At 45.7% G+C, this 21,710-nt stretch overlaps 1 long non-coding RNA gene across 2 annotated transcripts in view; it reads right to left on the reverse strand.

The window, feature by feature from the left end:
• LOC309346207 overlaps nucleotides 1-21,710 on the reverse strand; it is a 59,388-nt gene that overhangs the window by 30,421 nt on the left and 7,257 nt on the right. For both annotated transcript variants that reach the window (XR_014158465.1, XR_014158466.1), the window contains exon 2: nucleotides 1,070-1,225. This is a non-coding gene — a long non-coding RNA (uncharacterized lncRNA). The remainder of the gene's footprint in view (nucleotides 1-1,069; nucleotides 1,226-21,710) is intronic.

Genomic DNA, 21,710 nt, shown 5'->3' on the forward strand with positions numbered 1-21,710 from the left:
GAGAGAGTCTTCTCATGAGCCTGAGGCACAACAGGGCTTTGCTGAGGCTCTTCAGTTTCCCAGCTAACAGCTGATGTGCGGGAAAGCTGCACCTCAGCTGAGCAAGCTCCCAGCTGTTCTGGCTCACAGGAGCCAGAGAGGGCTTGGGTGAGGCCTCGTTTAGCTGCTCTGAGGCACAGGAACCTCAGCGGAGCAGCCTCAACAAGCTTCTGGCTGGTGAGGAGACACACAAACCCTGACCCCAGAGAGATCCACTTTGGGCTCTAGGGTGGGTCTTCTGAGAGAGGTGCATTCTGGCACCTTTTTCTCTGGAAAAAACCACACTGGTTGCATGTATTACTATTTGGCTCTCCTCCTATTCCATTTGTCCTCACAACAACCCTGTGAGGTAGGCTAGGCTGAGAGTCACAAGTGAGATTCATGGCCAAGTAGAGATTCAAACCTAGGTCTTCTAAGTCCTAATTTAACACTTTTATGCATAGATTCAGATTAGTCAGTAGGGGAACCCACTCTAAGTACCCAACACAGAACCTAATTGCTCAAAAGCAGCTTTCCTCAACTTTGTGCCCTCCAGATGTTTTGCAAGACTACAACTCCCATCAATCATCCAACATGGCTGATGGGAGCTGTAGTAAAAAATAAAAACAAAAACGTATTGAGAACATCACGCTAGCAAAGGCTGCTGTAAAAATTATCAGACACTTCACACTGGCCCTTTGAATTCTATTATAATAGAGAGCCTTGTAATGCCTCTGTGTCTCTCTAGTTCTTAAGATCTCCCCATTTCAAATTGATTGGGACAGTCATGATTGCCAAGTGAGAAGCTCAAATCCTTGTTCCTTATCCATTCACTTTGCTGCTAGGTTCCTTAAGAAGATACGAACTGAGTCGTCCATCAACATGACTCCTGGAGACAATCAAATAGGCACCTTGCAAAATGCAGTATTCATCTCTTAAAGGTCTTAAAAGCATTTCTCAATTATGAATGGTCTGGAGGGAGTGATTCCTAGTGCATCTAGGGATAAATAAAGATGGAAAATAATAGCATATCAATAGTATTGCAACTTACCTTCTCTCTCGGCACATAGGGACATGCCTCATCCCACTTGTTCTCCAAGATTAGATAGACAAAAGATTACATTTAGGAGCTTGAAAATGCAATTATTGTCCATCTTCTTTGGGTAAAAAGTATTACAATTCAATCATACTCCTTTTCTCTTGGAATCTGCCAGAGACAAAAACACCCCACAAATTTGTATCAGCAAGATCAAATCAAATCAAAAACAGCAAAAACATAAATAACGTTTTCGACCAAAAGAGAAAATTGAAGTAGAAGGCATGCATTACGTTGCAAAGTTTTAGGTCCTGCAAGGAACAATATGCAAGGCATCCCTTACTTTTGAAAACATTACTCTTGTACAAATAAGCTGGTGACCACAGGAAGCTGCCTTACACCTTTATTTTAGATCTTGTTGTGATTTATGTGAAAATTGCTCAGTTTGGTTGTGCATTTGTTATTGTTTTCTTTATTGTTCACGACTACTTCTGTTATATTGCATTTATGCATTTTTTCATGTTGCAAGCCTTGAGCATGGTTTGCACTGTGGAAAGGCGGCATACAAATAAAATTATGTATGTACAACTTTTGGACATTAACTCAGTATTGTCTATATTGGCTGGCTGTGGCTCTCCAGGGTTTCAGGCAGGAAACTATTTCCAATGCCTGCCTGGATATTCGAGAATGGAACCTGGGACCTTCTGCCTGCAAAGCAAGTGTAGGGAATGCCGTCTCTTAGATATTCGGGGTCTGGGTCACTTAGGGCTTTAACACTAACATGGGCCTCTTGAATTGGGCCGGGAATGAACTGGCAGCCAATGCAGCTGTTTTAAAACATGAGTGATATGAGTTCTAAATGGAACCCCAGAGAGTAATCTGGCAACTGCGTTTTGAACCAGTTGAAGTTTCTGAGTTGTCTTCAAGAGCAGCCCCAGGTATAGCACATAGCAAAATTTGGATCCATGCATATATATTAGCATATAGAGATGTTCTGCAAATCTGTGTCCTCACTTGTTCTCCTTTCTGGTCATGCATAAGTGGCCACCTTGAAAGCATCTGCTACAGTCCTGGCTTACAGCCTGTCCCCATAAAATGTGTGCAAAGCCTCTCCACTGGAAGCTGCTAGAAGTGGCTTGCTGGGTGCACTGGAGCTTCTGTGCCATCTTTCTGGCAGGTGGGTCACCGTCACTTACTGGGAGGGAGAAAGGTGAGGTGGCAGGGAGGTGGGTGTGGTGCAAACACCCAGTGGAGCCAACACACCAACAGAACCAATCCAGCGCTCCTGCTGGTGTTTTTCCACTGCAATAATATCTCTGCTGACTTAGATGCTTTGGCTGAGAATCCTGCATTGCAAAGGGTTAGGCTTGATGAGTCTTGGAGTCCCTTCCAACTCTGCAATTCTAAGATTCTATGCCAGGGTTTGAACCAGTGGCCTTCTGCATGTGAGCAGATGGTACACTGCTGAGCTCCAAGCCCTTTCCTGCCTTGCTGCTGTTGTTGTTTTAAATTGTGTGTGTGTGTGTGTACGTACCTGAGTGAATACTGGATTGTAAGTAGTTATGCTCTCTAAACAAGGGACCCTCTAGAGTGGTTGGTTCCACGGGGGGGGGGGGGGGGGGGGCGGGGGGAACCAAGCTATTAAGAGCAATTAGGACTTGGAATGCTCTTTGAAACCAGGTGGCTTTGCTTTAAAATGCACCTTTATTTGCAGCAATAAGGCATTTATGTACTTTTTCCATACTTTGAAAAATACAAAGAGGTGGGAGATCTTTTTCATTACCTATTTTATCACACACTCTCCTACAATGCAAGTAGGGAGAGGGAGCTAATACCCCAATCCAAACCAAAGATTTACTCAAATGTTGGAATAGAGGGAATTGTCCATTTTGCTTCTCTCCGCTTCTCATTTTTCCAATCTTAAATTCAGCTCCCCACATTTCTGCAACAACTTGCAAGGACAGGGAGGGAGAGTTTAAAAATCCTCATGAAAATTCATCAGCATTTTAAAGCGACTGTCTCCTAATAAACAGAGGAAGCTGGCATTGGGGCTTCCACTGACACTCAGCATTTGCCACCTGAAGCGACTGACTCACTCTGCCAAATGGCTGGACTGGCCTTGCATATCACATTTTCTTCCACCCAAATGTCAACTTACTTTGGCGTAAGCGTCATCAAACTCAGCTGGACGAATATGTCAGTTTTGGTTCCTCTCAGGTTTCTCGTTTTCCCAGTCTGAAATCCTGTCCCTGACATTTCTGCAGCAGTTTGTACTTTCTTAAAGCCCTCATTCGTTAAGTGCTCATGTCTCCTAACAGACACAGTTTTACTGCAGTTTTGGCAAAGGTTCAAGGTCCTTGTATTAATTTACAAAGCCCTGAACAACTTAGGTCCAGGGTACCTTAGCGACCACCAGAACCCTTATATTCCCAGTGATCGTGTGTAGGAGAACATTGCCATGCTGGCTGGGGCTGATGGGAGTTGTAGTCCAGATCATCTGGAGAGACCAAGTTGGCCAAGTCTGCCATAGACCATATGACAGGGAAAGAGTTTGTGTCATTTTAATGGAACAGCAGCAGGATTTCATTTTAACATTCATTTCCATTCTCCAAGTTTTTTCCTCTATGTTCTGCCAGAACTCCAGGAACCTCAGCTCACTTGCACTTCTGTCTCTCCCTCCCTCGCTTCAAGCTTCAGACCATTCAAAGCCAGACTTGTAAGAGCTTTGCACTTTCCACCGCTTGCCAGGCTAAACATGGTGACGGCTGCCCTTTCTGAGCTACCACATGCGGGTTCATGACCTCTGGAGGTACACAGGACGTTAACCTCCTCTGGGGTCCTATTTAGCTTGGCCATATTGGACTAAAAGAAATGAAACGTCTATTCAATTAACGAACTGCGAATGAGAAGTTTTCCACCTCCTAGTTGTACATTTCCCCATAAACAATAAGTTCGCACGCCTGTGATTTTCTTTTTAAAAAAGAAAAAAGAAAAACCTGTTGCCATGAGAGGGATTATTCTTTCTCCCTGTCAGGTTCCTGTCGAAAAACATGACAGTGGCTCTTACTCGAAAGTAAGGAAGAGCTCTTTATTCAAGCTAAAAGCGGTGCAGGCTCAGCAGGAAGAACGAGGCCCAGATTCCAAGGCAAGACGTTCATAATAAAGAGAAGCCAGGAAGATGACACACAGCTGACACATCTCTCCAACCAAGTTTGTAAAGATGGCGGAGGGCTTGCTCATGGGACTCTCCCTTTTGTTCAGCCTTGTATGTGTGCTCCATCCGCGTAGGTGCATCTGATTGTACCTACAGAAGTGGCACCTTGTTCTTGGTGACAGGGCTGTGCTACCCCTCTGCCTCCATCTCCTCCTGTTCAGCCCTGGCTGACTGAAGTCCTCCCCCCACCCTGATGTGGCTCTGCATTCCTCAGGAGAGGTGGGGAACAGACATGTCAAGCCTCTCTCTTCCATCCCTGCATGCCTACCTTCCACCCCCCCCCCCCTGTATCTGCTCCTAACTTCCGTACTCCTCCTCTTGTGTCTGTGGATGCCAGAGCTGAAGGGCCTATGACACCTATGTACACCTACTGTTAGGGTGGGAAGAAGAAGGAGGAGGAGGAGGAGGAGGAGGCGGCAACGTTCCTGCACCTTTAATAGTTGCATGACAAGCTGCACCTACTGAAAATCCTTTTTTTTTTACACAATTACAGAAGCCCTGCCCTCCTTTGAATCTGGCCATCCTGCCTACTGTACCCAGACTCTTCACACCTGAGAAGGAAGAGAAATACGTGACAGTATTTGGGAGGGGGAGGCACATTAATTGACAGATACAAGCTTGGATGTTGTACAATATGAATCTATTCTAAAGCAGCATCCTTGAAATTTTAGCTATGCCACTGAAGAAGAGAGACAAAACATGTCTAGCCAGCAATAATATTCACCTGTATCAGATTGTTCGTGGAAACTGATTGCAGTGGTTATTAGATGCCACATAATTTAATCTATACGCTATCATGTTATTTATAGCATTGCAGGGAGTTGGACTAGACCCTGGAGGTCCCTTCCAACTCTACAATTCTATGGTTTTATATATTTCAGTTTGAGAAGTAAAAGTGCCTTTTTGTGGGTGTATTCAGACCTGGAGATGGTTGTGTTCATTTTCTTGGTTATATACTGTAATCCTAGCACTTTTGCTCCAGCTTCTAACATTCCCTTGGAACTGTGCCCTTTTGATCGATACACCACCATGTTGCATTAAACTCCATTCACTCCAGAGTACATGGTGTGACACTACAGAGGAAGTCATTGAGTGTCGCCACCACTATTTATGCACATATATGCTTCTGCTCACCCATGATTAACCCATGAAATGGTGGGAAACTGTATGCTGCAATACCACCTCAAAATTCATCATGTGAGTGGCTGTGGCCATGAAAACCGCAGGCAAATTATAGCACAAAACTTCCACCATTTTCCAGGCTAAGAGGGCTGCCAACATTGGGGGGGGGGGGGAGGACAGCACACAAATGAATGATAAATTTCCATTAGATTTCCAGAAACAGCTTTTACTTTGTGTGAAAAATACAAAAATTATCAGGTAAGGAAATGTCAGGAATGGAATAAAGGGCTGTCTGAATGCCATCTAAATTTGGGTGTGAGGTTTCTTTCAGTCCCTTTTATTGTTGATACAAATCTGGAAGGGAAACATCAGAAAAAGGAACTGACTTGGGGCCCAGCTGGTTGCAGGTGTTTTGATGATTGGGCAGGGGGCTTTTTGGTGACATGCTTTTAAAGGCAACACAAGCAGGAAGTTGATTTTTACATGCTAGTCTCCTTGCTGTATGCTTCTAAACTCTCTTAAATCGAGAACACCTTGCAATTTGAACTAAAACTAGAAGTAGGAAATGGTTTTCAGCCTGAGGGCCACATTACTTTCTGGGTAAAACTCCAAGGGCCCCAGGTCAGTGGTGGACAGGGTCAGAGGCAAAAGTGGCTAGGCTGGTAAATGCTAATTTTACCTTTGTGCAGTAGGCTGGTTTCTACACAACCCTCTCTATCCAATACCCAAGCGAACAAGAGTCATTACCAGAATTCAAGGATACATTCCATATCTCTCAACCATCCCGATTTGAGCGGGACATCCTGGAATTGCAGAAGCCATCCCAGCTTCTGACTGGATCCTGGAATGTCCCATTTTTTGGTCTCACACTCTCACATGAATCAACTGGCTCATACCAGAGCACCAAACCAAAAGACACTCTCTGCAGAGCCTAGAAAATTTTATTTTTCACTTTGTAATTTATTTATTAAAGCTTTTTTATGATACGAGGTAAAAATTAATCGACATAAAAGCAAAAACAGAAAAAGAAAAGAGAGAGTTGAGCATGGAAAAAAGGGGAAAGAAAGAAAGAAGAAAGAAAGAAAAGAAAAAAGGAAAGAAAAGAGGAGAAAAAGAAAAGAAAAGAGCTTCTGATTTTCCATCTGTCAGTCACATAAAAATAATTATTCAAAACATTCACTCATTTTTTTTTGGCAACTAACTGCATTGCAAAATTTGGAGAAATATGAAATCCAAAGGATAATTATGACCTGCACATTAGTCTGGGAGATGCAGTTCAGGTCAGTTTGCTTCAGGAATTCACAGAAACCAATTTCCTCAAGCATCCATAACTGTTTGAAAGGCAGGGTACACTTGCTGAGACTCAGTCAAGTGTTGGTGGTGTTCTGTTGAACAGCAATAAAGTGGCATAGTCTTAGCCTTATGGCTAGTGTGGATATTCAGGTTTCTGGTGCCCAGTGATGGCTCAGACATCGTGCCACTAGACCAGATAACATGCTATGGTGGCTACATAACTATGCCTTTACTTACAGGGTGGTTGTTCTGCAAATTGGCAGCAGAGGGGTTCAGTCTGGATCAGGACTTTAACAAAGGGGTGGAGTGGCTCTAACTCTTTACCCTTTAGTGGTCACTGGGGTGCCTAGTCATGCAATTTAAATTAGGGGGTGGAGAACCTCCCAAGTTGTAGACATGGGTGAGGCCTGTCTTTGACCAGGACTCTTGTCAGGGAACTGCCATCAGTGCCGGAGGGAGAGAGCAAAAGCCAGAGGGATTCCAGAGAGCGTCCAGGGATCGGGAGAAGCAGCCCATCTTCTGGGGAAGAGAATCAGCGTAGCACAAGTGGATAAGGGGGGCAGATGGGGGAAGCGGCGAGGCGGTCCCATGACTCCTTGCCTGGGACCAGCGGGGAGAATAGGGGTCCTCCATTGCCCACGCCCTCCTTCCGCAGAAGGCTTTCGCGCAGAGAGAGTAGGAGGAGACTAGGCGTCAAAGAGCTTCTTTGCTGGAAGAAGTTTAAGAAACGCCCACTGATGGATTCTGCCAGCAATTGAGTCAGCCACGGGTAAGTGGCTGTCCGGACAGAAAAGGTTCACTTAAGCAACCCAGCCAGGTGTTTGCACCCAGCCGGGGAGATAAGCACCGGCTTACGCATGAGCAACCCCTAGAACCATTACAGCTCTAGTGGGGCAAGAGTTAGAAACAGCCATTTTTAACTAGTATTTGCATTGTTTACATTGTGATTTCTTGTATTTATTATACACCAGCTTGATATTTCACAATATATATTTCACAGTATATAAATACTTTAAATAACGTCCCACTCCATGCTATTGTCATAAGAAGAAGAAGAAGAGTTTGGATTTGATATACTGCTTTATCACTACCCAAAGGAGTCTCAAAGCGGCTAACATTCTCCTTCCCTTCCTCCCCCACAACAAACACTCTGTGAGGTGAGTGGGGCTGAGAGACTTCAGAGGAGTGTGACTAGCCCAAGGCCACCCAGCAGCTGCATGTGGAGGAGCGGAGATGCGAACCCGGTTCACCAGATTACGAGTCCACTGCTCTTAACCACTACACCACACTGGCTCTCCATAATCTCCCCCCGATTACTAGCACTTGTGTTTGGGGTTGTTTTAACAACACACTTAAAGGAACACAAAATTTGGAACCTGCAATAGTTTGGCCCTGAGCCTCCAAGCACCTTTGAACTACTCTTGCCCATGGCATTTTCTTCTTCTAAATAAATGCTTTGCCTCCTTTCTCTTTCATGGGCTCCCCTGAACCCGACACACATACTCACAAACAAACGCACTTTCTATTTTAAGCCTGGGAAGGAGAGAAACATTTCCATCCCAAACCCAATTTCCTGCAGCTGCAAAGCAAGGGACAGAAATCGCATAGCCAGGCAAATCAAAATGAAAATGGTCTTCTCTCCCACCCCTGCCATCCCACACATGCCTCTTGTCCTGACACGCTCCATCCAGCCACCTGGCAGAGTGCGTGCCAAGAGATAAGTCTCTGGGAAAAAGTGGCCACAATCTTTTGACCCACTTCCTCATCTGAGTTTTGTGCAGAAAAAAAGAATAAAGTCCTGGGAGCAGCAAAAAATAAATAAAAAATGGAAGTGCACCACGGGGGGAAGAGGGAGTGAGGAAAAAGAGAAATGCATGACTCAGTTCCACAAGCTATTAAGAATAAGCAGAAGTGCACAGCTTCACAGATAAAAGTGAATATGTGCTTATGTACTAAAAACACCCCTATTTTCCATGTGACAGGAGCCTCAGGGTTCCTCCAGACAGTTAAATAAACTGGAGTTCTTGTTATTAAATATACCAAGAAAAAAGCACCCCAAGAACTCAGGCCAATGTAAGTTTCAATAGTGGAAGTGGTCCCTACTTGCAAATTAATAGTCAATTGTAACAAAAACTAATCCATTCAAAAGTATGTATTCTGACAAGGATTACAAACTCAAATAGAGATTACAAACTCAAACTCATAAAGATATAATTCGTTACGGAATTAGAGATAAGAGTTTATGAGTAGAGATACGTTCACGTTAGTTCATAGTCAGATTCAAGTTGAAGGTCTTAGTTTCAATCACTGAGCAAGTCAGAAGTCAATTATGGATCAAAAACCAGTAAGTTCATGTTAGTCCATAGTCAACTATTGGCCTGAGTTCTTGGTGTGCTTTTTTCCTCCAAACAATGGCAGAGCTTCATGTTCTGGCACCTGGGGTGGGCAGAGAGCAGGTGGGGACGTGTCTGACGTGCATCCCGGGGGCATGGCGTGCCGCCCGCAGGGGCGTGGCACACGTCCTGGGGGGTATGGCACTGCCGGGGGCGGTGCGCTCCCCCCGCCCCCATCTTCCTCCACCAGTGCCTCCAGAGGACCTTACTAAGCATTCATCATGCTTTGCTTGCACAAAACCTTTTCAGAGTTTAGACAATATCCAGGCTTTCCTACCTGAGGGAATAGTGCACTTCTCATTTCACCTCAAGCAGCAAAATAGGACACAACACCCCTGTACGCATGCATACAGACACACACACACAAAAAAAATCAGCATGCACTCATCCAGGCTGTGTTGAATTTGAAATAATTGTTTGTGCACCGCAGCAGAAATTGAAGGGCAAGGTTATGCACCCTAATTGAATAATAGAATCATCATAATGGAATCGTAGACCTGTAGAGTTGTAATGTAGCCCCAAGGGCTGTCTGGTCCAACCCTCTACAATGTAGGAATTGCAGCTAAAAAATCCCTGGCGGATGGTCACATAACCTCTGCTTAAAAACTTCCAATGAAGGGGAGTCCACCGCCTGCTGAGGGAGTCTGTTCCACTGTTAAACTGTTCTGGCCAGAAAGTTCTTCCTAATGTTTAGTTGGACTCTCCATCCTTGTAATATAAAGCATGGAGCAGCATAAAACACTAATACTAATAATATTTGAGATAGGGCTACTTAGCATCCAGGAGCTAATAACACCCAGAACAGGAGTGTGGAAGAGCTGTGACTAGATTTCCAGTGTCTACTTTCTTAGCAAGTCTGTCTCATTCTCTCTCTCTCTCTCTCTCTCTCTCTCACACACACACACACACACACACAGAGCGCACTCATTTACATCAGACATGACCTTTTGATTTCTCGGGTAGAGTGTAAATTGCATGTCGCCAGCATAAAATATTAAATCCAATTTATATTTAATTATTGATGTTATTATGAATTCCATAGTAATGGAAGTGGGGGGAGAGTGAAAGAAACAAACCCTTCTTTCCCCTCCCCCTCCGCACAATGCCACCATTAAATAGCTTTGTTGCATTAGCAGTTTCTTGAGGTTAGATAACTTCTGAAAGGGCATGATTGATGGTTATGGGGAAGTTTGTAAATAGTCTTCCAGATATATTTTATATAATGATTGTGCCAATAAAAGAGATCAGGAGGCTTCTTACGGGACTGCTAATTATTTTGCTCAAGAGAAAGGGTAGAGATGGGTGGAAGAGAGCCCCCTCCCCCACGCAAATAATACGTGTTAACTCTTTTGACCCTCTACTTTGGCGGCTTTTGGCTTTGATGTCCTGATAGTCAAAGATGCGCTTTATGGAAACCATTGTGGGTTTTATTAAATGAAGTGTGTTGGGAAAGGGGGCGGGGAAGAGTGGGGAACCACACTAGTTGAGGGTTTTAACCAAACACTCAGCATTGCTCTGACAATGCTTTGACCAAAGGATTAATTGATCGATCCTGTCGCTACTTGATTAGACATCAATTTGCTCACCCCAATTAATTAATTCATTCATTTCTTATTGTGCTCTTCCACCCAGTTGGAAGTCCAGGGCAGTGCGCAACATAAATTGAATGATCAGCACAGAGTAAATTATGAAATTAAACCCATAACACCATTCAAATTCAAGAAATATCCTCATGACACTCCAGTCCCGCCAATATAACTACAGTGGTACCTCTGAATGCGAACGGGATCCACTCCGGAGCCCTGTTCGCGTCCTGAAGCGAACACAACCCGTGTCCGCACGTCTGCGCATGCGCGGGTTGCAATTCGCCGCTTCCGCGCATGTACGTGACGTCATTTTGAGCTCACGGCGACCCGGAAGTAATGGAGCGCGTTACTTCCAGGTTTCGCCACTTGCGCAACCCGAAAATGCTTAACCTGAAGCTACTTCAACCCAAGGTATGACTGTATTGGGTCTCTGGACAATTAAATTTCCCAAAGCCTGGCTGAGAAAATAAGGATTTAGCTGGTTTCTGAAGGGCAGCAATAAGAGCAGCAATTTGATGTCCTCAAGGAGGGAGTTCCAAAGTCTGGGGGCCACCACTGTGAAGGTCCTGTCTTGTGTAACTACTCCCGGTGGTAGTTGGTTACCATGGGGACTGACAGGGCAAAAGACTGGAAGACCAATAGCAGAGCCAAAGAGAGGCAGAGCCAACTAATTCTAGTATTGCCACCATCCACCTCGCCACTGAGTTTTACAAGGGGCAACATTGAGACCAAGAAAGAGGAAAGTGACAGGCAGTGCCACTCCTTCGGCTGGTGGCACATAGGAAGGAAGGTAGGTGGGGGCTCGCGAGGTTACATAATTGATTATTTCCACCCACTCCTGTTTGCATTGTATTTCATTTGTGTTTAAATTAATGTATCAGAATAACGTAACAACCACATAACTTACATAACTGCAGTGGAATGGAAACAGAGCTGCAGGCCATGGAATGGAGAAACGATGCCTTCATGCATCCCTAATAGGAAGGAATTCATAACTGAAATAAATAACTTTACTTGTACCCTCAAACAGAGCGTGTGTGAGTGTGCGCACAAATACCCAAGCCTGGCATTTAAGGGCTTTGTTGTTGTTTAGTTGTTTAGTCGTGTCCGACTCTTCGTGACCCCATGAACCAGAGCACACCAGGCACTCCTGTCTTCCACTGCCTCCCGCAGTTTGGTCAAACTCATGCTGGTAGCTTCACGAACACTATCCAACTATCTCGTCCTCTGTCGTCCCCTTCTCCTTGTGCTCTTCATCTTTCCCAGCATCAGGGTCTTTTCCAGGGAGTCTTCTCTTCTCATGAGGTGGCCAAAGTATTGGAGCCTCAACTTCACGATCTGTCCTTCCACTGAGCTCTCAGGGCTGATTTCCTTAAGAATGGAGAGGTTTGATCTTCTTGCAGTCCATGGGACTCTCAAGAGTCTCCTCCAGCACCATAATTCAAAAGCATCAATTCTTCGATCAGCCTTCTTTATGGTCCAGCTTTCACTTCCATACATCACTACTGGGAAAACCATAGCTTTTACTATATGGACCTTTGTTGGCAAGGTGATGTCTCTGCTTTTTAAGATGCTGTCTGGGTTTGTCATTGCTTTTCTCCCAAGAAGCCGGCGTCTTTTAATTTCATGGCTGCTGTCACCATCTGCAGTGATCATGCAGCCCAAGAGGGCTTACTCTTCTCTTATTGCCCTGTTCCAATGGGGGCACAAGAGGTGAAGGGAAAAGGAGACTTTAATGTGCAGCCTGTGTGCTCTGGCTGCAGACCAACCCTGTGCTTTCTGGCTCCTGGAGGTGGTGAATGTGCAGGAAAGGACAGTGCTGGCTTATTTCACGGGAAGCCATGATTATAAGAAGCCCTTGCTTGGGATCTATTGCACCAGCTGCAACTCATTAAACCTTGATTTCTTCCAATCCCGTCATTGCCGGACGCCAAAGCATGCGGGGCGGCAGGATAAAATCAACAACCAAGCTAGGCTCAGGTGCCAAGCGGAAAGGGATTAGAGCCTGTTTGGGGTTTTAAAGAAATGTTTCTTGTTTTGTTTTTTTGATGAGGGGTTTCTGAAATGTAAGTTTCAGCCAGCCAAATGTTGAGGGCTGGCGTTTCAACTTGGAGATGGGCAACAGTTTTTCAAGGGAGCTGAAAATGATATACGAGAGAGAGAAGATCGTGTACCCTCAAGCAGAGTGTGTGCATATGTGCGCACAAGCACCCAAGCCTGGCATTTAAGGGCTTACTCTTCTCTTATTGCCCTGTTCCAATGGGGGTACATGCATGGCCCCCCAAAAGAAGACAAATGGGGGCATAGGTTGGCATGAAAAATGTAGAGATGCTATTTTAGAGCTGCTACTCTAATTTAAATAGAAATACACAAGATTTCACCAAAGTAGGGAGAACATTCTGCTGTCCAAGTGATGCAAATGTTTGGTGGGCAGCTTCTGTCTTTTCATTCTAAGGGTTCTTTAATGTCAAGCCCATTGCGGACTGGACAGACCTTTATCACCTTTCAGAAAGGTGACTAGCAGTGGCTGTCCAGGGTTTCAGATAGATGACTTTCTCAGCCCTACCTGCAGATGTCCGGGATTCAATCTGGGACTTCCTGCACAAAAAGCAGGTGTTCCACCACTGAGCTCTAGTCCTGCCCAATCTCCACTACCGATAAGATGCTATTTTTTACAGGATAGGAAGCTGCCTTATGCAATGTCAGACCAACAGGCCATCAGTAGTGTAGACACTGACTGGCAGCAGCTCTCCAGGGACTCAGAGAGTCTCTCTAAACCCGACCTGGAGATGCTGAGATGGCCTTCTGCATGCAAAGCTTTTCATCTTCCAGTAAACCTTCCCAGTTTGCAGAACACATGCAACCATTTATCCATCCAGCACTTCATGCCTGCAGTCCAGTGAACGCCGTGTTAGAGCCGGACCTGTTTTTCCCTGCTACCAGTCTGTCACTTTTCAGAAGCAAATTACCGAGAGCCAGTCACGCATGCCCCAGCCCCTGCACTGCCCCTCTTGAGGATTTTGTTAAAAGGCTATTCTATCCCAAGAGCCCAGCTCAATTGGCCTTTATGAATGAACTGCTGGAAAAAATGATCAATAAATGTGTCAGTCAGGTCGGGGAAACAACAGTAGTTTATTCTCCAGCCTTTGCTTACACAAAGCACAGCGTTAACCCTATTAGGTTTAGAGATTTCTTCAGGCCAAACAGCGCATTGTTGTCTAAAAGTTTTCCTTATTTGTTTTTTAAAACAGAAAAGCCACAGAGGGATGTAATCAAGAGGCTTTGCAGGGGGTCATGACAGGGTGTGTTCCTAGATTCCCTACCATCTCAATATCTGAGCGGGTATTTGGGCCCTCAGTTGCTGTGGTTACAGCCACCATCTTTATTTCCCTGAAATGCCAGAATTTCTGGTTCCAGTGCATTGTGGGTAAAAACAAAACATGGCAGCTACCATTTATTTTCTGGCAATTCCTCTCGGGTTGGTTGGTTGGGTTTTCGCCCACAATGCAAAAAATTCCAGTTTGGGCACATTGCTATGCTTTTGTGGTAGCAGTCACTTCCCACACACATGTTGATGATGATGATGATGATGATGATATTTATTATTTATACCCCGCCCATCTGGCCGGGTTTCCCCAGCCACTCTGGGCGGCCTCCAACAAAACATGATGCCCCAGAATGCTTGACTTCTCGGGTCTTGTTGGTGACCATGAGCTGCTCATAACCCCGATAGGAGAATTGGAGGTGGGGGTTTAAATGCCCAGTGCATACATCAGCAGAGGGCACAGCCAGCTACCCATGGATGCCACCGCTTACTAGGGTGGACGTGTCTCCTAGTTTAGAGAGGGCATTTCTCTATTTAAAGGAATCCTCTACTTGAACAGCTGTCCCGTCCAAGTACCGTTTAAAGATAAAGAACCCTAAAAAGGGAGAGCAGGAGGGGGCTTGCCCATTAACAGCAGCATATGAACAACAGTCTGTGAGGGCACACAGTCTTCCCCACTATGGTCAGATGGATTGTATTTTGAGTTGGAATATAGCCTTTATATTAACATATTGCATCAAGGGAAGCCATAGTACCACTCTATTCTGCTTTGGCTAGAACACACCTGTAATACAGCATCCAGTTCTGGGTGCCACAGTTTAAGAAGGCTACTGACAAGCTGGAACATGTGCAGAGCAGGGCGATGAAGATGATCTTATAAGGAACAGTTGGGAGAATTGGGTATGTGTAACTTGGAAAAGAGGAGACTGAGAGGAGATATGATAGCCTTCTTCATATATCTAAATGGGAGTCACATGGAAGATGGAGCAAGCTGCTCTGGAAGCTAGGACCCAAACCAATGGCTTACAAGTTACAAGAAAGAAGATTTCGACTAAACACCAGGAGAAATTTAGTGACGATAACAGCCTTTTGACAGTGGAACAGACTCTCACATGAGGTGGTATTCTCTCTTTCCTTGGAGGTTTTTAAGCAGAGGTTGGATGGTCATCTGCCATGGATGCTTTACTTGAGATTCCTGCATTGCAGAGAGTTGGACTAGATGATCCTTGGGATCCCTTCCTACTCTACAATTCTATGATTCTATATAAATCAGCATTAGCAAATGTTATGCAGAATGTCCTCCCTCTCTCTTGGGACTTCATAAGCAGCCACTCTGCAGCTGTTGCCAGGCCTGTCTGCCTTACAGGGTTGTTGTAAGGCCTATTGAGATAATGCAGATGGCGCACTCAGGAAAACACTTATACACACTGCATGTGCTATTTAATATATCCAGAGAACTGTGCCATTTACAAGACATAAAGGAAAACTGTAAATTTAAAAGTGCTGCCGTAAGCCAAACCACGACTTTCTCTCTCCCCTTCAGCAATTAGACCTTTCTCCAGCTTTCCAGATGGCCCCGCTCTGCTCCGACGAAGGAATTCGGTTGCGATTCTCACAGGGGAGAAGAGGCATGAAACAATCCCAGCTCAGATTTACTCTGGCATCCGCACAGAAGCCGCTCCAGTGTCATTGCGCCACTTCTGGCGTTACTCTATCCAGTACAGGGCCGGCCGACCCTCGCCTGGCTCACAAGGCCTACGTCAAGTGGTGAAACACAGTTCCATTCCACTTGGCCAAGAGCTTGATTATGTTATTAATTAAAGCAAGATGCCAGGCCTGGAAGATTTATTTTCTTTTCCAGATCTTTAGCCATAAACGCCACTTGGGGAGCTCAAAAGCTCATGTCAGATTCCATCAGACTCTGAAGGGGCTTTTTGTTCCTGGCTGAGTGCTCCCCACCCCCCAATTTCGGATGGCCCCTCCTTACCCTTGCCCAGGAAGGAAGCGAGTGTTGTGAGACGCCTGCTCAACTTCCTCCTATTTCTGCAAACGGCACCAAACATTTCTAAGAAATATGCATCAACATTTCTGCCTCTGAAGCACAGGGGTGAAGGTGGGGATGGGTTGGCATCCATTTCTCTCTCCCTCTCTCCCTCTCTCTCTCTCTCTCTCTCTCTCCCACTCAGATTTCGGCCAAACTTTTGTTTCTCTTGTTTGCAGACCCAATGAGTTAAAGAGATGGGGATTTAGAAAGCAGCACTGTTCACATTGGGTAGAGTTACCAGCAAACCCTCTATTAATACTATTCTGCTATGTTGAAGCAGGGGTGGGCAACCACAGGCCGGGAGACTGAATATGGCCCTCCAGGCATGTCTGTTTGGCCCTTGGAACTCCCCTCAGGCTGCCTTCCCCCTCACTGGCTCTGCCGACCGCTGACATGGGCCCTTGTAAGGTTCCCAGGAGGACACGTGGCTGTAAGGCTGAAAAAGATTCCCGACTTCTGTTTTAAAAATTTCTGTCTTGTTGGAAGACAAGGAAATGATTTGCCCAGATTGCAATCAACTACAATGGGGGTTTGGGAAATCAATGCACTATCACTGGGAACTTGCCTAGCAAGACGATGAGAAGGGGTTGAAATTATCAAAATAATTAAGCAATATAGTCAGGGTAAGGGAAGGAAGGCAACTTAATAATAGTTTCACTGAAAAATTGAGAGTCATTATGTACTGATGCTACAAGATGGAAGTCAATATTACTGAACCAACCACACTGTTGGGAACATTGTTATTATAACTCTGTATGCTATATTTGCACTAGATTGTCATCACACCATTTCTCCAGTTCTCTAAGTGTGGTTTTGACCTAGACACTATACTTCTGTTGATGTAGCCTAGAATAGCATTAACTTTTATTGCTGCTGCATCACACTGTTGACTCATTTGTGTTCTACTAAGATCCCTAGATCATTTTCACATGTACTGCTAGTAAGCCAGGCATCCCCCACTGACAGGGCCTGCCTCATACGCATTCTGGCACCATATCACCTCTCACCTGGGACCTGCTCCCCCTCCATTAAAAATGTGCATAATGTCCCAATAGACAATAGAAGTAGGGATCATAGTTAACTTTATCCTGTGATCTGCTGATTGATTTAAGATCAGTGCTGGTTGGTTATTCATCATTTTATGTGCTTTATTTCATATAATGAATTGACATTTTAAAATGAATTATGGACTCTGCTTTGAGACCAAGTGCTATAGGGGCAGGTTATAAATATTTTAATACATGAAATAAATAAGTGATCAACTCATAGCTTTGGTGTGCATTTGATTTATTGGTGGACTGTAGTCCTGGATTTGTTTGGTTATCTCTGATATACCCCAAAAGTAATCTTATTGACTGTTACTTTTCAAAGGCTGTCTCCTCCCATTAGGGCCTCCTCTAGATATCTAGAGGCCCAGTATGAAGCAAGAAAGATCTCCTACCCCTCTCAAGTCCACGTGCATTGCATGCAAGGCCAGCTGTCATGCTGATGCTAGAACCCAAAGAGAAGGCTGGAGGAAAGCTGCTGGACCACAGACAGCTCCAAATGAGCAACTTGCTCCAACAAATGTTGTCTCAAAGCTCCCTCGTCCAGATCCACTCTCTTGAGAGAACTTCAAAGCCTTCCATGGCCAAGCCTTTGGCCTGAAGATGGAAGCCAGTGTGGTGTAGTGGTTAAGAGCGGTAGACTCGTAATCTGGTGAACCAGGTTCGCATCTCCGCTCCTCCACATGCAGCTGCTGGGTGACCTTGGGCTAGTCACACTTCTTTGAAGTCTCTCAGCCCCACTCACCTCACAGAGTGTTTGTTGTGGGGGAGGAAGGGAAAGGAGAATGTTAGCCGCTTTGAGACTCCTTCGGGTAGTGATAAAGTGGGATATCAAATCCAAATCCAAACTCTTCTTCTCCATTCCATAGCCCCCGTCCTGGTATGCCCCCAGCACTACTGGACAGGTGCAGGAAGCATCTGGTTCTTCAGGCTCAGGCAAAGGTATCTGTGAGGGTCCAGGGGGAAGCCGTATCTGTTATAGTGATGCAAATATGCTTTGAATGTATGGTGTGGATCTGAAGTTTCTGATAGGGGTCTCTCCTAGCTATACTTGGAGATGCCAGGATTTGCGCCCAAGACCTTCAGCATGTAAAGCAGATGCTCTACCACTGAGCTTCCTTGAAATGTGTATTATGCTCACATGTCCTTGTTCCTCAGACATTCTAGCACTGAGCTACACCCCTTCCAAAATATGTATTTAAATATGTGTTTATTTATGTACCTAATATGTATTTAAATATTATTTAGATGTGTGTTTTCTCTCAAGATAACAATCTTAATCTGTATTTTCATATGTTTAAGCTTCTGAGGATGATGACACAACATTCCAAGAAGTGCATTCCTGGTAAGCAGCTAAAATGGGAAGCACGCATTAGTCCAAGAGTTGCAGATCAGGTCGTTTCATGCAGAAACTCACAAAGATCCAACTCTTCAAAGACCCCTAACCTTCTAAAGTCACAGGATTGCCATTTCTTTCTTTTTTTCAGAGATATAATCCAGGGGTTGGCAAAGTAGTGAAGTAGAATGGGCGCTGGAAAGTTCAGGAGAAAGGCATGGTTGGTTTTTTTCATTGCAAAATTCCCCTCCAGCCACATGCGATTTCCCATTTAACGACTGGGAAACACTGCGGGGGGTTGGGGGGCACTTGTGCAATAGTGGCTCATTCAGAATGGTGAGTGGATGGAGATAGAGAGTGGTAGTTACCTGTACTCTCTTTCTCCCTCTCTTGCAAAACATGTAGATCAAACAAAACCATAAGGCCCTGCTAATGGACTCCAAAACCTGTGTTTTGGTGTCAAAGCCTGAGATTTAGAAACTCTGCATTTATATTTAGGAAAGCAGCAATACAAGAGAGGTCCAGGGCTGTGCCGCTGCACCAGCCACTACTGGGAATAGCCTACTGGGAATAACGGCAGAGTGCAGGAGATGCTGGAGCTACAAACAGGCATTAGCATAGGATTGGCCTTCCAGAATCACATGATTTCAGCCAGGGTCAAGAGGATGCTCGTCTACGCAAAGGCGGAGCTAGCTGCTCTGGCACCCGGAGCGGTGCACATGCTGTGCACCTGGGGGCAGAGCCATGGGGGCGGAGCGAGCATCCCAGGGGGGGCACCGCCCATGGTGAGCGTCCCAGGGGGCAAGATCTCCATGGGGGCAGAGCAAGCCATCCATGGCGGGCTGCTTCCTGGGCGGGGAGCAGAGGGAGCGGTGCTGCTTTGCCAGCAGCCTTCCTCCCTTCTCTCTTCCTTTTGACAGATCGGGAGAGGCTTCCCACCCCACCAGGAAGCAGCCTGGGAGCGAGGGGCAACGGTGCGCTGCCCGCCTGCGACTCCCAAGCCTCCCCGAGCTGTCAAAACAAAGGGGGAAAGGGGGAAGGCCGCCGGTAAGGCAGCACAGCTCTGCCCCTTTCCCGGACGTCTCGGGGTAGGCTTGGGAGTCACAGGCAGGCAGAATGTCACCCCCTCAGTGATGACACACGGGGCGGACCGCCCCCACCGCCCCCTTCCTCCACCCTTGGGTCTATGGTGTTCAAGTCACATCTCGAACTGCCTGCAGTCCCCCTCCTCCAAACAACAGCTCAGGAAGCAGTGCCTCAGCCTTCCTGGGAAGCATATACAGTGGTACCTCAGGGTAAGAACTTAATTTGTTCTGGAGGTCCGTTCTTAACCTGAAACTGTTCTTAACTTGAGGTACCACTTTAGCTTATGGGGCTTCCCGCTGCCACCGTACGATTTCTGTTCTCATCCTGAAGCAAAGTTCTTAACCCAAGGTACTATTTCTGGGTTGCGGAGTCTGTAACCTGAAGCGTCTGTAACCCGAGGTACCACTGAATTGTTACACACCACCCCAATCTCCAAGCAGTAAGATATTCTAGGGATTCCAGCATTTGTCCAGAGTTCAGTTTCCTGGGAACAAAGGTCAGCAGAGGCTGTGGTTTCTTTAAGATATATGGCTTTGTTTACACATATATAGGAGGGGCTCACAGCATGAACACCCCAAAAGATATTGCCTCTCCCTTAGTCACAGCTTTGGATCCAGCACAAAGCAAGCATGTCTCTGTGTCTCCAGCTTCCAGCCTGATTCCCACTCAGCTCACACATACCAGTCTCTAGGGCTTTTGTTCTCCTGTCTAGCAGTTATGTGAGGGGTGGGAATGCCCACCCATTTGTTGTATGGCAAAGAGTATCTTATTTGCCGATCGTGGCACTTAATTCGGCAAACCAAAGTTGTTACCTAGACAAAGAAACTGGTTTGGCAAGCTGGGTCGGATACAGTCTACCCCCAAAGATATAGAATCTCAAGAACCGGAAGGAACTTGGGGCATCATCCAGACTGAGCCCACCAAACTCATAACAATATGTAGATCAGCTGTCACCAACCTAGGACCCCCCAGATGTTTTGGACTGCAACTCCAGCTTGGACTACATGCTAGCTAGATACACTGGGACTAGGAAATGTAGTCTGAAACATCTGGAGGGCATCAGGTATCAGTAGCAACTGGTGCCCATTGGGCCTGGTGAGGCAGAAGGCAGGGAGCCCAAGAGTAGGTGCAGCTGGACATAATGAGACATTCTAGTTTTTGTCTGTTGATTCTAGTTTTATCCCCATTCTTCTTCTGAGAGTTCTATAAAGCCAACACTGGGGCTAAGGAGCAGGAGGCAAGCACACAGGTCCAGTCACCAGACTACTTATGAGTAAGAAGACAGGCAGGTAGGCTTGGAGAAATTAATAATGAGGTTGGTGAAGCAGTGCCCCATTTTCCCTGATGGAACACCTCCCACTGCCAGGCCGGTGAAGGCTGATGCAGAAGGATCTCTGCGTGCAAGGATCTCCACAGGCAGAGTCAGTTTCTCTGCCAAACAAACACTTGGTATCGCCAACAGATGCCAATAAATTTGCATGGATGTTTGTATCATTTGAGAAAGGCTACTTTCCCTTTCAGCCGCTTCCCTGCTCTGCCTATCAGGCGATCTATCAGAGTATTACTTCACCAGAACAAGAATCATAACCATGTATGTCTGTTAAAGGAAATGGAGAGTCTAGGGTAGAGGGTCAAATGTGATTAAGGAATCAATGTTAGCAAATGAGCAGCACATCCAGCTAGACTTGTTTTATTTTAATGAACTCAGTCGAAAGCATCCAGGGCAGGGGGCTTCATTTAATTGAATGAAAGACTGTTGCTTGAATGGGACAGACTACCTCATCTTCTTCCCACTGTAGCACCGGCACATGTCATCCCTTGCAAAAAGGAATACAAGAACTGAAATCTGGAGGCTCTGTGTTGCATAAGGGATGGCATTTAAAAAACCCACTCCAAATTGCAGCGTCCAAAGACATACAGTTGAACCAACTCACACCATTGCAGGCACGCTTATTTTCATCTCACCAAAGGAACGTAAGTGCCATGCACTCATTGGTTTCGGTGGATAGACTTGAAGGCCATCTGAGTGCAGCAGAGGGCCCTTATCTACCGCAGATTGGCTACAATGGAGAAACCTGCTGTCCAGCTCTCAAAGTCCCATTCAGAGTCCTTGGTCTACCACCTGTGACAGATTTGCCAGTCCCTAAACAAGGTGCAAAAGCAGAGGTACCCAACACCTTTCCCAAAAGCAAAAAAGGAACAGTGTTTTAC

The sequence above is a fragment of the Podarcis erhardii genome (genome assembly GCF_964252035.2).
Source record: "Podarcis erhardii genome assembly, chromosome: 7".
NCBI classification, from domain to species: domain Eukaryota; kingdom Metazoa; phylum Chordata; class Lepidosauria; order Squamata; family Lacertidae; genus Podarcis; species Podarcis erhardii.